General features: G+C 32.8%; 1 long non-coding RNA gene across 2 annotated transcripts; it reads left to right on the top strand.

The window, feature by feature from the left end:
- Positions 1-530: 530 nt before the first annotated feature.
- Positions 531-13,028, top strand: LOC136800746 (uncharacterized). 2 transcript variants are annotated; one of them, XR_010845754.1, is made up of 2 exons: positions 531-682; positions 11,204-13,028. It is a non-coding gene; the product is annotated as an uncharacterized lncRNA (long non-coding RNA). The 2 variants fall into 2 exon arrangements; XR_010845755.1 differs by lacking the exon at positions 531-682 and adding an exon at positions 3,986-4,121.
- Positions 13,029-17,357: the final 4,329 nt, after the last annotated feature.

The following is a 17,357-nucleotide window of genomic DNA, read 5'->3' as shown; positions in this document are numbered from 1 at the left end:
ATGTAAAGGATTTAATTGGGTCAGCAAATTTAGTGCTTAGTAAGTTAATAGTAACTAGTTTTCAACAAATTTAACAACTTTAGAGAGAAAAAGAAAACAAAAGAACAGAGAAATGAAAACATGTGATTTCCTGAACAACTCATTTTTAAACACTGTTCGAAGGTGAAAACGTGTTTGTTCTTCGTGTAAGAACAAGTTTTTATAAGAAATTTCTCAACAGCACATAGGATTAGAAGCGAAACGAAAGATTGTGTTTTAGAGGCTCTTGTCCCTTTATAATAAAGATTCTCTCACCCTTGGCTACCTCTAATGTAGGGCTTGTCTATTGATAGAAGTTTCCTAAATGACCCTAAATGCTGCTTGTCCTTAGAAAATGATATTTCCAAAACACGATGTTTGTAAAACATTTCAAAAAGGGTTAAATTTTCTAAATCTCTGATTCTTATGAGTAAGTTAGTTTCAAGAAATTTGATTTTTTTTATTTGTTTTGCCCCTTTAGACAAGTGTTATTTTTCTATTGATTCTGTTGAGGGTTTCTTCTGCTCTGATATTCTATCATTTTTATCCTTTTGTTTACTGGCACTCAAACACTGACACTTCATGTAAAAAGAAAGGAAGGGTATCAAGTTTTTATTATTATTTTACTGTCATGTGTTATCGATGTGGTGTTGTTGGCGAAAAGGTAGGGATTTTTTTGTTGTTTTTTATTTATTTTTATTTATGTTCATTTTTTTGGTCTAACAACTGAATCTTTATGGAATATCACTATCAGAGATTGAAGTCAGTATGTGTTACGTAACAGATTAGATTGAGTTGGAAAGATATTTTTGAGTTATAGTTTACAGAAATTAAAGAAATCACGATGACACAGTTTTTTCCTTTATCAGTTCCTTGGCAACCTTGGCAACTTATGAAAAGGGATTAATAATCGTCAGACTTTTGAAATCAAGAGAATAAGATAGTACGTCCTGATTAGACAAATTACTGTCAGTTTTTTGTACTCAAACGTCTAGAAGATTACCACAGACAGAAAGAAACGTACTATTGAAGGGTGTTTCGGGGTTTTATGTTAATCAAATTGACAAATCACTACGAGATCTGATTGATTTCAACCATCTCATCATCTCTTGTGTCACAAATTGTTCATCTTGATCGTGATTTCAAGAAGAGATTTTTTATGTATTTGTTATATACGATTCTTGGTTAAAGGACGTGTACTTAGACAGTACTTGCTCGCTAGAATATATTAGATCTTCTACTTGCAGTAAATTTAGTGGGCAAATGTTACATGATTGATATGAGATAATTATTATGATTTGACAGTATTTTGGATTTCAACAGTTTCGTTTTTACCTGAAGATGGGCAATTAACTCCGAAATTAAAGAAAATAGAGTATTTTGAAATTTTAAAGTTTCAGGAAAAATATTTCATACCTTATGGTATCTATTTTAAACGCTGGTTAATTTCCCTGGACTGTAGAATCTTGTTTCGGTATTCTGATTTGACTTTGAGTAGGGAAAGGGAAGTGCCACCATTTTCTTTGAACATGAAATTCTACTTTTGAATAAAAGCTAAAAAAGCGAGATTGAAAAAAAGGAATAGGCTCGTTGAAACAGGTCAAAGCTGGCCCAGGCTGTTCAATACCAGACGTTTTTTTCTCAGAGAAAGCTTTGAAGAAAACATAGAAGAAAAAAGGATAAAGACTTTCTAGTTTTGCTGGAACCTAGACCGTCTCGTTGAACTCGCTTATTCTTTTTCGGTTACTTCTACACGTTTTTTTTTTATTAGAACACCTACAATTTGGCTGAGCCTGGATGTGTTTGTTTTTCAGCAATTTTCAGTCTAAAATGTTCTTAAATGCGGTAATTCTTCAGACCACTCTAAATCAACAATATCATTGAAAATAAAGAGCACTTAAAATTGGTAATATTTGGACAGAATTTGAGTCTCGATTTTAGAAAGTTCATTCCTAAGTTCGCTTAGAACTGCCTGAAAAGAGGAAAAAATTGTTGTTTCTTTTCATTTTTTTCCAAACTGGCTGGACATGTTCTTACGATGTTCTTGATTTTTCGACGAATTTCAGCCTCTAAATGTTCTTATAAACTGGGTTCTAATAAAAAACTGAGGTGTAGTCTTCTATATTGAGTCTCGATTATCTGTGCTTCTCTTATCAGGCATAAATAAATAGTTCTTCATTCTTTTTTTACAAAACTGTTCAGGAATTGAAATGAGATGCTTCTTTTATTTTGAACCTCGTCGGAGAAAGCTGTATAATCATTATTTTCATGTTTGGCGAAAAAAATTGAACGAAGTGTCGAAAATAGTTTGCATTGTTAAATGTGTGATTCACAGGGATTGTTATTTTTGCTATCCCTTAAGTTGCTGACGTCATCCACGTTTAGCATAAACTCGCCCTTAGTTACATGAATTTCACATACCTTTTGAAGCTTTTTTTATTATAAGAAAAAAAAAACAGAACCTTTGAAAGAAACGATGGAGAAGACATGTGAAGTCCTCTTGTTTTGTTCTTGTGTTTGTTTGTGTTTTTATTTACTCATCTTTGAATAAGTTATCATCATTATTCCACTTAGAGTTATCTTTCCTCGCTCGTAGAAGAAGTGTCTTCTCTTTCTCACTACATATGTTAGGGAGCTTTAGTTTTTCCTTTTTTATGGTCTTCAAAGAAACTGATTCTAATGGCCTTTCAATGGTCTGAACCATTTTTATTTGAATTTAGCTTTTGATAAACTTGTGTAAATTTACTTTTTATAAACGGTTGCCATAACGTAATAAAAGATATTGAATCTTTTAAGTGTTTTCAAAAATATATTGTTCTCTTTATATTTTATATCTGAAAGCGTTAAAAAATCTTTGTGGTGAAAGATGGATTTTGGCTGTTATAAATTTGGACTTTTGAAATATTATCCATTTTATCAATTTATCCTATCTAATAGATTTTATTATTTGGCAAATATCAGAACAACTGAATTGGAGATTTGCTTGAAAGAGTAGATGTTAAAACTTAAAATTATATTCGAGTTAAATGTTTTGTTTATGAAAAATAGGTTTTTGTCTTGGGATAGTATAGGTGTAACCAGTGTAAATTATCGAGAACAGACAAAACTATTTATTTCAAGGAAGCTTGAAACTTCAACAACTCAAAATTTCAACTCATTACAAAGATGATGTTTAAAAAAAGTATTTTAATGACGTTATTTTAGTTTCCTTAGCTTCGATCTCCAACCAAGACTTACAACAATAAACGGATTAAGGTTAATTATTATAATCAAAATGGTGGGAATACCATTTTCTCTCTAAAACAGCTATTTTCCTTCTTTTTAATTGTGTAGATTGTAAACGTGTAAGGCATCAGAGTGAGTGGTATTTGTACTTCTGGCTATACACGTTTTTTTTTATAAGAACGTCAAAAATTTTCGAAGCCGAAGTTTTTTGGATTTGATGCCTATAATTGTTCTTTTAAAATGTTCTTATTTTCAGCATTTTTTGAGCATTTTGATGTAATTTCTTAAGAAATTGCATGTTTTTAAGTCTCCAAAGCCTTAGTATGTTCTTAGAATGTTCTTAAATTTTTGGGCCTCGAAGCCTTATGTTCTTATATAGTTTGTTCTTATAAAAAAAAAAACGTGTATACGAGAATTATGCGGTCTATAAGAAATTACTTTATGTTGATTTTGTCAACTCTTTGCATTTGACAGGTTGTTGAGAGATGGTAAATTCACGTTAAGGCAAGTTCAAGTACGTTTTTGTAGGGGTGTTTTAGTATTTAGATTCATTCCTCCACTGTGGAAACCAGTTGCTTTAAAGGGACTTATTTAGCCCAAGGACGGTTTCCTTATGCTCTTGGATGAGTTGGCGATATAAGTTTTAACAGCTTTAGGGGGTTTTATATTTCTTATATATGATTTAAAAGTTTTTTTTTTTGAGACTGTCAATAGACCTGAATAGACTGAACAGTGTAAAATACCTTTAGTTAAAAGTGTAAGGCTTTAGAAATTTTGTCTTCGAAAGGTTGTCTTGTAAACTTGTTTGTCAAGAAATTTTTCATCTTTTTGATTTTTGAAATTCGTGGAATACAAGAGGACAGCCAATGAGGGAAAGAGTAAGTGGACGTTGCTTTGTTTCATTTGTTTTCAAACTTGTAATTGCTTTTTGTTTGCTTTTGACCTAAAAATATATGTATAATGAGTTTTCTTGATCGTTCAAAGTAAGATAGATGAGAGTTGCATTGATTAAATTGAGTACTGGGTATAAGAATGATACTGACAAGAAAAATACTCGGGTTCTGCTGTTGTGTGTTGTTGATTTGTTGATTTCAGTTTGAATGATTATGTTACTGTGATTTAGACAATTGAAAGGAAGTTCTAGTTAAAATTAGTGTCTCTCAGGGCAATAATTATATAGCAATCTTCTTGGATTGAAATCTAGTTTCACTGTAGTAGATTTCAAGATTATATTATGTTTTCATGTAAATGAACACTAATGGGTTGTGAAATTTTCAACGTGACACGTTCTCGAGTTTCTTTTGAAACATTTGTAGACACCATGGGTCAAGTTTGTGTGTTCTTTTTCGTTTTTAATGTATACGTACAATTTTCTCGTTTCTGGATACTGTAGTGTAGGTTGGATACTTCTTAACTTCTTATATGACTTTTAATAAAGGATTGATTCAGTTTTTCAGTGTGATTCTAATGCTCCTTTTTTGAAAAAGAGTGAAAATTGACAATCAGAAATCACGGTCATCTTTTTATTTAATTATTTTTCCACTCTACCTGAAAGTTGTCTTTACTGTGCAGCATTTTTTGAGAAGTTATTGTATGAAATGCTTTTTAGAGTCATTTGTAAGTCATTTGTAAGAAGGCTGACTCTTAGATGATGGCATTAATATCTTTAGTACTGTAGGTTAGACGAGAAAAGTCATATTTACCTTTAGAACTTTAACTCTTAAAAATACACTCACTTTTTTAAGAACAATTTTATAAGAACAACCATGAGGCTCAAAATCGCCAAAAAATAAGAACAATTCTGAGCCTGGTATCACTCTATTTCAAGCAAATTAGGGGTCGATGAAGTAAAAGTTGGGTAGAAAGCCTAGAATACCTCAATTTCACCATATAAATAAGAACATGATAAGAACAATTTGAGGCTCAAAAGGCCAAAAAAATAGGAACAGCCGAGCCTCATAAAAGATTAACTGGTTCTTATTTAAAAAAAAGAGTGTTCTGGTTGAATTGTTGACCTCGTTATTGTCACGTCTAAGCAATAAATTTTTTGTTCTTATAAAAAGTGTTTGTGAAAGTCACATGACAGACATGCTAAGAAAGGAATCTCATACTTACCACACACTGACTGAGTAACTGACAACACAAAAATATTCTTTTCTGGTACCTTTATTTCACAAAGCTTAAATACACGTTTTTTATAAGAACAAACTATGCAAGAACATGATACTTCGATGACCAAAATATTAAGAACAAGTTAAGAACATTTGAAGGCTTTGCGGTTTTCGGTTTCCTGCATTTTTAGGAAAATAAACAAAATCACTTCCAAAAATGGTGAAAATAGAACATGTCAATGATATTTTTAGGCTTAAAAAACAAAAAAAGTTAAAAGCATCCAAAGGCTTCAAACATTTTGGATGTTCTTATAAAAAAACATGTAAAATTATTAATCATGTTTAATCTGATCAGTGTCAGCATTTGATGGGTACAAAACAATCTTTCTATTTTTATTTCAACTTTTTACTATAATACACTCTCTTATAATTGATGGTTATACAGTCTCGTTAATGCAACTTTTGTTTTAGAGAGTTGTATCTAACGTTTAGGTTGTAAGAGTATTGAGATGGAGTTCCTTGTTGTAGCTTGCGAAAAATTCTTTTTTGTAGATCTTTTACCCATGTCTCTCATTTTAAGGCCAAGGTCATTAGATCCTCTTGATTTTAGCTACATAGTTCTGTAGTTCAAAAGGGAAAAAAACACACATGCTTTAGGGACAGAGCCAGAGATGAGATGATCAGTACAGAATCTTTGAATCTGAATATATCAAGATTGTTTTTGTTCTTAAAACCTTTAAAGTCTTTTAAAAAACTTTTTCAAAAAAAACGAAGGAACAATTAACCCTTGAAGCAAGCAAACAAAAGTAACAAAATTTTGAGGTTAACTTGTATTGGCAAGTTTGCCAATTATTTTTCCTCGCTTTTTTTTTGGAGTGAATTTTCAAGTTCAAAGGACGAATCACTTAAACAGAATCAACACTTAACGGATTAAAAAATCGAAAAGGCTGTCCTTTGTTTCTAAAATTATGTTTTGGAAGTAAACAACACACGTAAACATTAGCATAAACAAAAACATTGTTCCCAAAGTTTATTAAACCTTTTTTTAAACTGGCTTGTGTGTAGCTTGGATTTTACTATATTGTAAATTCAGAATGTAGAAAGTCAGAATGTTTGCATGTTTTTGAGACACGTCAGATTCCTATTGCTGTTCAATCAAACTCATTTTAAAACTTGATTTGCTCAAGATCTTTTTCTGAGCTTGTTCTTAATTTTAGTGTTTTTTTGAGCCTCATTTTTGTTGAATAAGAGTGTTTATGTCAATGCAATTATGCCAGCGACATTTTTCACCTTTTTGGTAAATTCAACCCCAATATCTTGGCGCGATGGCTGGTAAATGTAGTTGAGTTGATACTAATAGATACTTAGGTTCATATCATAATTCTCCTCTATCATCATTGAATTTACACACAAAATATTTGCCTTTTAATGGTTTCTCTTTATACTTAAGTACCCCCTTGCAATTATTTCACCATTCCTCTTCTGTTGTTTAAGAGTTGGTTGCTATGGCAACAAAGTCTTTGAAAGTCACTTAACTTTATTTAAAAAATGTCAAGCTCAAAAAGCGGAAAATTGATTTATTTTAGTTTGGAAATAGAAGGGGAAATTTACAATAATGTTTTCCTAAGTATTTGCTTACTGCTTTTCTTTTTGTCAGTGTACTGTACATACAAGGTATCCGGAAAAAAAATTATCAATATATGAAAAAATGTGTTGTCCTTGCCGAGTTGGGTGGTGCCAGAAAATTATTATTGTAACTTTCAAGAGTAATTTTCTAACAGTCTCATTACAAATCATTCATGAAATAAACGTTGTCTTGATGAGGCGCATTTTTGAGTTAATTAAACACAATTTCTTTTGATTCAGTGAGTAATTAATGCGACCAACTAATTTATTTTTAATTTCCATTCAATCATGATTTTGAAGGAGTTCAGACATTTTGCACTCTGCTCTTTCGTTGTATTGCACTTTGACTCAACAAGGAGGTTTGTTGGAAGTACAGTTGACGCTCTCTAATTCAATTTTCAAGGGGAATTGGATTTCATCGAATAAAGGAGCCTATCTAATGCAGTGCCGTAGGAAGCAATTTGAACCGTGAGGGCCAACCATGGTTTGAAATCTAGAGCTCTAAATCGAGTAAAAACACACTCAAAAAGCTAAAATAATTCGAATAAGAGAAAAATTTAAATGTGAAAAAATCACTTCCAAAAAAATTATTGGGTAGCTACGGCACTGTAAAATGGCAGAGTGTCGTTTATGAGAGTTTCTTGTTAACAGCGACTTTCAATATTTTTGAAAAATGGAACATATCGAATAGAAGAACGTTGGATTAGAGAGCGTCAACTGAAGTGTGTACTTAGTTACAATTTGACGTCAAAAATGGTTCTGGTTTTAGTTGGTTTTGTGGTCCTCAAGATTGCTGCATGATGTTTGATGTGTATTTTATTTCGAAGATTCGAAAGTTCGCACACAATCAGGTTTTGTCAAATGTACCCCCATCTGACAGACCCGGTGGGATTTTTTGAGCCAGTGGAGGAATATTAATATCCTATGATTTTTCTCGGCTGGGGATTTGAATTCCCTTGTTTTCGAGCCAGAAAAATGGGGATGGAAAAATAGCACAATATTTTGCAGTGATGATTTCCTTATTTGATTATTTTCAGTGGGGAAAAAAATTAAGATTATAATTTTCCACCGGGGACGAACGATATTTTGGCCAATTTTTTTCAGTGGGAAGGGGTCCCAGTGGGTTTGTGAGAAGGGGGTGTTCAAATGTATCTTCGGTGGTTTCATCATTCTCTTTTACAAGAGGTTTAAATGAATCTCGATTTCCGAACTGTAGACGAACATTAGAAGAGTGGGACTAATATATAAAGTAAGCCCAGCGCTTACTTGTATATTCAACAAATTATATTTTGGAAAAAATCAATCCTTCCATACATCTTGAGTAATAGATTTAATAACAGAAGCTGCTTCTGGTTCATTTTGAAATTATTTTATTTATTTATTTTTTAATTATATTTTTAATATATGAAATAAATTTCAAAATGAACTAGAAGCAGCTTCTGTATTATTAAATCTATTTAGTTTTTTTACTCCTGAACTAAACCTACTTATTTTAAGCGCCGCTAAGTTGTTTAAGAATAAATCAAAGTTTTCAGTGTCCTAATCAAATATTTTTTGAAAATGAAAGTTGATTTTTTGAAAAAATGCTGATACAGCACTTTTTTTTATCTCATTGTTTCCACAGTTGGTTGAACATAGTAAACATTTTGAATGAAACACAAAAATTGAAAGATTACCGCTCGCTCCTTTCTTTTGTTCGTTTCTTTTTGTTCGCAGCTTATACTTATGTGTGTTCTGTTTTTCTCTGAGGTAGAGATGTTGTATCTCTCGACTGGAGCTTCTAAAAATTTCACATGGAACTATATCGAGGGAAAGAAGTTAATGTGAATCGAGAGACAATTTTCGGTCAACGAAGTCACATTCTGACTCTTGAATGGTTTTCGATTTAAGATTTTTTCAAATGGAAATTTGTTGCAATCAAAATATCTTGAGTATTATTTTCACTTCAGATTTGGTGAAGTTTTGTGTCAATGATCCAGGATGTATGTACCTCCCGATGATTTAAGTTTAGAATAGACTACTCAAAATAAAGTAACAAATTGTTTTTCTGTCGTTTAGCCTAATATACATAAAATACCATGTGCACCTCAATAAAAGTTGATAAAAGTTTTAACTCGTCAATCCAATTTTTCTCTTGTCATTTCTTAAAGATAAAATCGACTTTGGTACTTTATAGGAACAATCTATTCTTTCTGAGGCAAAATATTTAGACTTGCCTTGACGTAAATGCTCTTTCTAATTGTGAGAAATTGTGACTCTAAGATATTTCTGAGTAGTGCGGTTTTTTAACTCTTTCTTGTACCTGGTCTTTTGTGGAATTGGAACAACCTAAGAATTGTCCTCAAGCTGTTCTAAGCTTCGAGCCACATATTAGTCTTGTGTTCTTATAAAGATGTTCGTATAGAAAACAACATAGTGGGCAGCACCCCTCCAACCCCCACCTGAATAAAGTCACCCCCACCTGCATAGGGTAACCCCCACCTGAAAAATGCTACCGACCCAACCCCCACCTTCTTGGACCACCCCCACCTAAATTCTGAAAAGTTTCCAACCCCCACCTGAAAAAGGTTTTTGACTGTTTTAACAATTTTGAGGGTAAGCAAGGTTAATCACTTGAAAATAATTTCTATGCTTTTTATACTTCATACATCTTTTGTTATAATTATTAGACTTGGGAAGAAATAGATTTTTACTGTCAATGTATATGTTTATGATGAGCAGGGTTGAAAGAAAGTTTTTGAGTCAAAATAAGAAAACTAGTAAATAAACTCTCCAACCCCCACCTGAAAAAAGTCACCCCCACCTGTATAGGGTAACCCCCACCTAAGATTTGTGAGCAGGCTAACCCCCACCTGCTTAAATTTTTCTGAAAACCTCCAGCCCCCCCCCTAAAGTTAGGGGGGGGGTTCCCACTATGAACAAGGTAAATCCTTTGAGTGTTCATCCATTCAGCTCACAAAAAATCTAATTACGAGATCAAAAGAAAATATTAACAAGTTATCAAATTGCAATACAGTGATGTTGAAGTTTGATGTTGATTTTTTTTTCATTGTCTTTCTGTTATTATAATACTTTTTCATTGTCTGTAGGGTACGTTTGCTTTTTTGAAATTAGAGTGGACATCTCACAGTCTGTGATTGAAAGACATTTTAGAGCGTTCGATGGTTTTATTTACTTCTTGGTGATGTGGCCATTATTATTAAGTTGAGAGTTTGTTTTTTTGTGTCTTTGAATTTAATTTTTCTCAATGTGATTTATAGATTTGTCGACGAGTTTTATTCATTGTAGTCAGCTATTCAAATGTGAAGTTTTTTTTGGTTAATATGATTTTTTGGACTCATCTCACTCTAATTTTTTTCAAGGCCATAGAGTTTTCACCGAGTTAAAGATTCGGAAACTAATTATTGGTTAACGAAGCATTTTAAATCATCTCCCTTTATTTTGTTGCATGATCATATAAGAATTTTGATTCGCTGAAAATTCTTCCCTTTTGCCATTTTTTCAGAATTTTAGTTTTTATTCTATAGTACAGTTTTGTTAGGATTTGAGTCAGTTCAGGAAATCGAAAATGAAAGTGTCATATCTCGAAGGAAGAATTCGCATTCAAAGTTTCACATCAGCACACTGCTTAGTTTAGCTTAGGATTAGGCCCACAACAGACTTCAGACATCTTTTCTGGACTGCATACATTTTGCTGTTTGTTTCTCATTGTATCTGTCTAAATTTATTTTTACGTATTTTTTGCACATGCTCTGTGTGTCTTTTGTTTTATCTGAGTCAGTCAATTTCGAACTATGACTCCAAAGCTTGAAATGTCTAATTGTTATAATGGAAGTTTATAATTACTCAGTTCTCAGTTATACTCTCTTTGTATTTTATTTGAAAGTTTCTCAATGGACAGTAACAGGCTAATTTGCATTTGATACCTCAAAGTCGGATCAGACATATCACTGGAGAGTTATTTTTTGCCTGATCCATACTTTGATGAGATAGAAGTAGCTTTCATAGACTTCAAACAGCACTATTTTCTTGTCCTTGGTTTATCCATATTTCAGAAAGTGAAAATTTGACTTTTTTCCATTCTATTATAGAAGAGTTATTTGTTTGGAGGCTGTGAAAGCTCCCCATCACTTATGAAAATAACAATTGACGGTTTAGGGAAGACAAGATGTCTGTTCCTTGTTTTCTCATAAAAAACTGAGATCTTCTTTTTCTTATTTTAGAGTAAAGGTAAACATACCGTGAAAGCCAACCAACCGCCAAGATGGGGATTGGTATAATGATAAACGCCAATGCGCAAGAAATTGTGGATATGCTTGTTGAAGTCATAACTTTATTATTGAATCAACACATGGGTTTATTAATGATCCTCGGCGTCGGTGCCGTGGTCGGAATTTTTTTATTACTTGTTTTTGGTGTTTGTTTTGGTATGTGTTGTTACGCATGCACGAAGCGCCGCTCAAAGAGGCTTTGTAAATGTTGTTTGCGTTTATGTTGGGTGGGCTGCGGTTGCGGAGATAAATTCAACTTTGAAGAAGGAGGTGACGCCAGAGATGAAGAGGAGAGATATATGATGGGAAACGGGAAATTAGGAGGCAAACATTCCTCCAAAACCTCCCTGAACTCTTACAACCATCACGATAAAGATGGACGTATCACGCCTGTATAATCACCGGTGCGCGATTTATAGATAGCAATAAGACTTTTTTTTGTAGATTTACCTTCAAACAATGGTGTTTTTAAACAATATTTTGTAGAATAAGACATGCTGTATTTTATGGCTTTATTGTATGTGGTATGTTTGGAACTATATCATAAATAAGGAGAAATAGTTTGTTGGCTTTTAAAGAATGGCGATTCAACTGTTTTCCTTATTTTGAGGAAATTTTCTCAACTATGCCCTTTGGAACGACGAAAAGAAGCCAAAACTATTTTTTAAAGATATTTTTGTAATGAATGACTCGCAACGAACTAGTTTTTTATTGGAATCCACGACACAACCGTACACCGAGAAAGATTATCGTTATTTTTATATATGGCGTCGGATGACAAGATTAATTAAGAGGAGAATAAGTGGGACGCATGGATATTTGACGCTACTAAAACTAGTCCACTGTCGCAAGGTTTGTGCTCTAGTCGTGGAAAATGCGTCGAGAAAGATCACTACTTCCTAAAAAAAGTTTTTAAATGTAATCATGGTAAATAACCTGCAAATGGAATCGGAAAAAAAATTTATGTATTTTTTAGGGAATTACTTTTTTTAGGGAATTAGTTTTTTTAGGGAAGAATATGAAGATATTTGCTCCTTATATTTTTATTTTTTTGATAAGAAAAAGCAGTGGTTGTCATTCTATAATCTTGTCACGTTTAAGTTTGGCTGACTTATCTCAGATTACTTTAATTCATTATTGAATTGATCTTTATTGACCTCTCGTGTTAATTTGTGCCCTCGTGATTCTATTTAATGTCAAATGAATCTTATCATGTCAATATCGGTTATTCTTGTTGTTTTGTGTTGTTTTCCTCAGTGCAAAGTCACGTGACCCTGCATTCGTTTTATAGAAATCTTGTGAAATTATTTGTATATTTTTTCTAAAGTTTGATCCATCTCTTTGCTTCTAATAACCTGACTCGAACGAAAATCTTCAATATTGATTAAGGAAACCGCGTAATTTAAGATGCTATTAAAAACTAATTCCAACAAAATGATTTGCAGATGACATCATTCATTCATTCATCCATTAAAATCATACGATACAACTTTCGAAAATGATGCATCGGACCACTTTTTGTTCTGTTCTGTAAAATACACCTTTGTAGTGACGTCATGATATACTATAACTATTCTACATGTAGTTTGTTGGCCCGTAATACAAAATTACTTTTATACTAAAAAACACAAGAAATATTTAAAAACCTAAAATTTGCAACCCGCTCAAAATAATTTTCATTGATTGACTTTATTTTTGGTAATTTGCGATAAAAATTTGATTTCATTCCTGTGAAAATTCGTCATCAATTGGTATTACGAATTTCTCAGTAGAAACTTTCTTAAAAACTAAGAATAATTATAAGTATTACTTTAAAACTATTTTGGAGCTGGAACTGCTCTTTAAAAGCTGTCGGCAGGTCTCAAACAGTAAGAACCCCTTTATTGCTGATCTCAAAAGTGATCAGTTTTAAGGCAAGTCATGAGATATTTCAGTAACTTATGAACATCAAAATGCAATTACTGTTTCGTAAAACCGCAGATGCTTTGAAGTCTTGATTTACCGCCAGCTATTAAAATACTTTTGATCATCTTTGATATATTGTTACAAAACTAAATGATTTATAGGTCAACAAAGTTCTTCAACCCTGCCTTTCTAAAGTTACCCTCGAATTAATTTTGCTGTAGTTTTTAAAGTTATTAAGCACAACACCTAGCCTGGTTAACCAAGCCAGTTTTTACAAGGCCAAGATACGGCTGAAGGCAATATAGTGTTATCGGCGCTTTAATGATTTTTATGATGTACGGAATTTTAAGTTTGCCTTGAAAAATTATTCAGTCACAACTTACCATCAGATTTTACTAAGTGACTGAATCAATCTGGCTTAGATTTCTAGGCTACACAACACCCACAAAATCTGCTTAGTCTGCAATGACCAGCGAAAAGGTTAAAAACTTAAAAAAGTTCTAAATTTCTGTTCAACTCAATGTCGACAATATGAAGAGATTCTTCTTTGAGTCAGGCTGTTAGATAAGGTTCTTTTTGACCAAAGATTTCACCGTCCGTTAATTCATTCTTTTCAAGAATTTAAGGGTCCAGTACTAAAATATTCATACGAAGAAAAACATTCTTCTTTGATATGATGACAAACGAAATAAAATATTTTTATGGTAAAGTATCTTTGCAATAATTGATTATACTTTTTAGATACTTTGCTTTTTTATAAGATGTACGTTTTTGTATAACATATAATACGTATAATACATAATATAACAAAATTTGTTGTCAGCAAAAAATAGTAGTATTATAAAGTTAAAAAGTTGTGTGTCAAATTATTTCTCCTACACCAATTTTGAATCACGGTTTTTTCATAAGAACAAAGGGTTTGAGAACATTAGACTTCGAGCTAAAAAGATTTAAGAAAATTCGAAGGACCTTTTAAGACTCAAATGTAAGCTCTCTGTAGTTTCTTAAGAAATTACACTAAAAGTGGAAATGTGGAAATGAAAAACATTTTAAGAACATTTTTAGGCTTAAAATACAATAAGTTAAGAACACCCGAAAGCTTAAAAAATATTTAAAAAGAAAAATGCATTTGAGTTCAATTTGTTTGATATTCCAGTTATCTACATTAAAGAAATTTTAATTTAAATCACTATCTACATTACACAATCGGAATTTAAAACCCTATCTCCGCAAAATAATCGGAATTTAAAACCCTATCTACACAGAATTATCTACAAAGAATTATCGGAATTTAAAACCCTATCTACATGAAATAATTGGAATTTAAAAGCCTATTTACATAGCGTGATTGGTATATTTTCTCAATTACATAACAACGAGTGTATTTCGAAAATAATCTATATTATTAAAAAATATATTTTCATTATGAGCTACAGTCACGGGCGTTATATTCATGTACACACTAACTAGACTGTACCACCCCGCCCACGGGCGTTTTTTATATTTTGAAAAAACTTGCCTTGTGTCGAATTTCGCTTTATCTTTTCAGTCAGCGAAGAAGAATTTGGTACAGGCTTACTGCTAACAGACATCCCGTAAAATATCCATGTGTTTAGTTTTGAAGTCAACTAACTTACTTACGGTTTACGCTCGAACAATCAAATCAATTTTTGAGCAATGGTTGATTGATTAAGCCCAATTACATCATAATTTTGAGATTCAAACAAGCAGATTGGTTTGAACGTTGAGCTGTTTTCTGTTTTACGTCACGTCAGATTTGGCGAACGTTCGAATTTCAAAACATTGCAATACCGTAGTTTGTTAAGCAGAACAGAAAATAGCATGGTGGACTTGTCATTTTTAAAACATGACACCGATCCAAAGGCTACAGCAATCACATATGATTTGACTTTCAATAAAAAGTATAAAAGAAAAAAAAACATCCTTAGCTTTGATGAGCATTTCTTTTAGCAAAAACCATATACCTATCAATTTTCTGTTTCGAGGAATAAAGGTTTAAAAATATGGTAGAATTATATAAAGGTGTACACAAATCTATCTTGAAGCCTGTATAATTCAGAAAAAGTTGAAAAGAGCTTGCAATTCTAGGTAGTTAAAGTAATTTTAGATAGAATGGATGGTTGTATGTCATAAAAATTGGACCTCCTCCCAAGGGTTCCTAGAAAAGCCCTGGCGTGCCTTGAATAATATGATATAAACAATTTTCTACAATGAGACAAAAATTTAAATTAAAACTGACACCCAACATTACGAAACCACCTGATATCCCCACAGGTTTCGTTAAATCATGAATGTTAGTTCCTTTGTCGGTGAAAGTTCCATACGCGCTACCAATCAACAATCTTTATATTTGGATTAGAATTTCAATTCAGTATTGTAAAATTAACAGTATTTGATCATTTTTTCCGTTTCATTTGCAGATCAAATTTCCAGTTGAATGAACCGTAATTGCCACGCATTTCGAAAAGTATTCCACTTTCCATCAATATCAGTAGATAACTGACCAACGTCTGGTGGGAATTTCCGTCGTCTCATTGTACCTTTCTTGGTTCTCTCCGAACCTCTTTTATCTTCCCGTTTCTCGACAAAACCGTAAAATCCGCCATCTTTGTAGTCATAAGTTGTATCGAGCACTTCTAATTTGCCTGCAATCTCCAAATCTTGCAGCGGCCGAGAATGTATTTGCAATGATGTATCAGTTAGAATCCATTGTTTCAACTCACCAAAGGTACATGTCTTACCAGCCCAATATTGGTGGATGATATCAGCTTCGGCAACTCTTGAGTTCAACGGTGACCATTTTCCGTTAACATCGTAATGGTAATCAGAGAAATATAATTCATTTCCAAACTCTTTCGGTGAATTCTGGCTCCCAACACCCATCGCATACTTCATCTGACTCAAAGACTTTAAACCGAAACAAAAACCAATCAAATCATAAATACAACCTCGATCAACACCCTGGGACGAACCCCGTCTCATGGAAATGTGACACGTTCTCAACAACGGGTCTTCAGGATGTTTCAATCTCAAGCATTTTCCATAAACATCAACTAAAGCTTTCATTTTATCTGCTGGTTGCAAGCTTTTGTATTCTTCTGGCAGATAACTCTTCCAATTTTTATCACCCATCAATTCAGCAAATCTCTGCTCGAATTTAGGTTCTCTATAGAACCTATTGATATTTTCCACGCCAAAGAATAACAACACATCTCTTCTTTTACCCAAATATTCAATAACTTTATCCATCTGAGTATCTGAATACCCAAACGGATCCAGAAAGGTAACCATGGGTTTACAAGTTGTTAATCGAACCTTTGACCCTTCAAATAACTCTTGGTCAGGCTCAAACTCCTGGAACTGGCCTACAATGAACAGGATGTTAATCTGGGCCTTCACTGTGACAATTGTTTCATCATTCTTGGACTTACGGTGACTATGTTCGATGTTTATTTGCCAGAAATCTTGCTTCTCTTCCAACCATTTTGTTTCTAAATCAGCAGAAAGTAGATATTGGCGAACATTTCGTTTCAATTTCTCAATATAATCTTCTTGCTTATCTTCAAACACGTATAAGAAACGTTTGAACTGCCAACTTTTGTTATATCGTTCTTTAAAAGTCTTGATCAAAGCTTCAAGAGAGACAAGTGGTGAACCATATTCAAGTGGGAAAGGTGGTTGTTTGGTTTCTTCTTCTTGTTCAACCTTTTTCTTTTTCCCACCTGCTTTCAATTTAGTGGTGCTCTTTCGTTTTCCAGAAGCATTCTTTGGATCGAAAAAACAAGGTTCAGGCTCAACTTCAAAATTAATTTGTTTACTGATGATGGCTTTTAATGGGTCTTTGACTGTCTTTTCCGGTTGTTGAGGAGTCCGGTATTTTCCAGTACCACAGAAAGCATCAAAGTATGTAAAGTCGTAACCAGTTGATGGTTCCCCTGTATTCAACGCGATGGCAAATTTCTGTTGAAGATAACGATATAAAACAACTCTCTTCGAAAGACCATGTGGAGAGTCTTCTCTGTCGAAGAAATTCTTGGTGGCTGACATCTTTCTTTTTTTTGTTTCTTTTCTTTTAGTTTGCTGAAAAATAAAATGAAATAATGTTCAGAAAAAATCCATTTTAGATGGATTACATTACATTTTATTACATTTGAGCTATTCACAACAAAGTCTAAAACTC

The sequence above is a fragment of the Clytia hemisphaerica genome, unplaced genomic scaffold (assembly GCF_902728285.1).
Source record: "Clytia hemisphaerica strain Z4C2 unplaced genomic scaffold, Clytia hemisphaerica genome assembly, whole genome shotgun sequence".
Lineage (NCBI taxonomy): Eukaryota > Metazoa > Cnidaria > Hydrozoa > Leptothecata > Clytiidae > Clytia > Clytia hemisphaerica.
The sequence above is the reverse complement of the archived record's forward strand: the minus strand, read 5'-3'. Positions and strand labels throughout refer to the sequence as shown.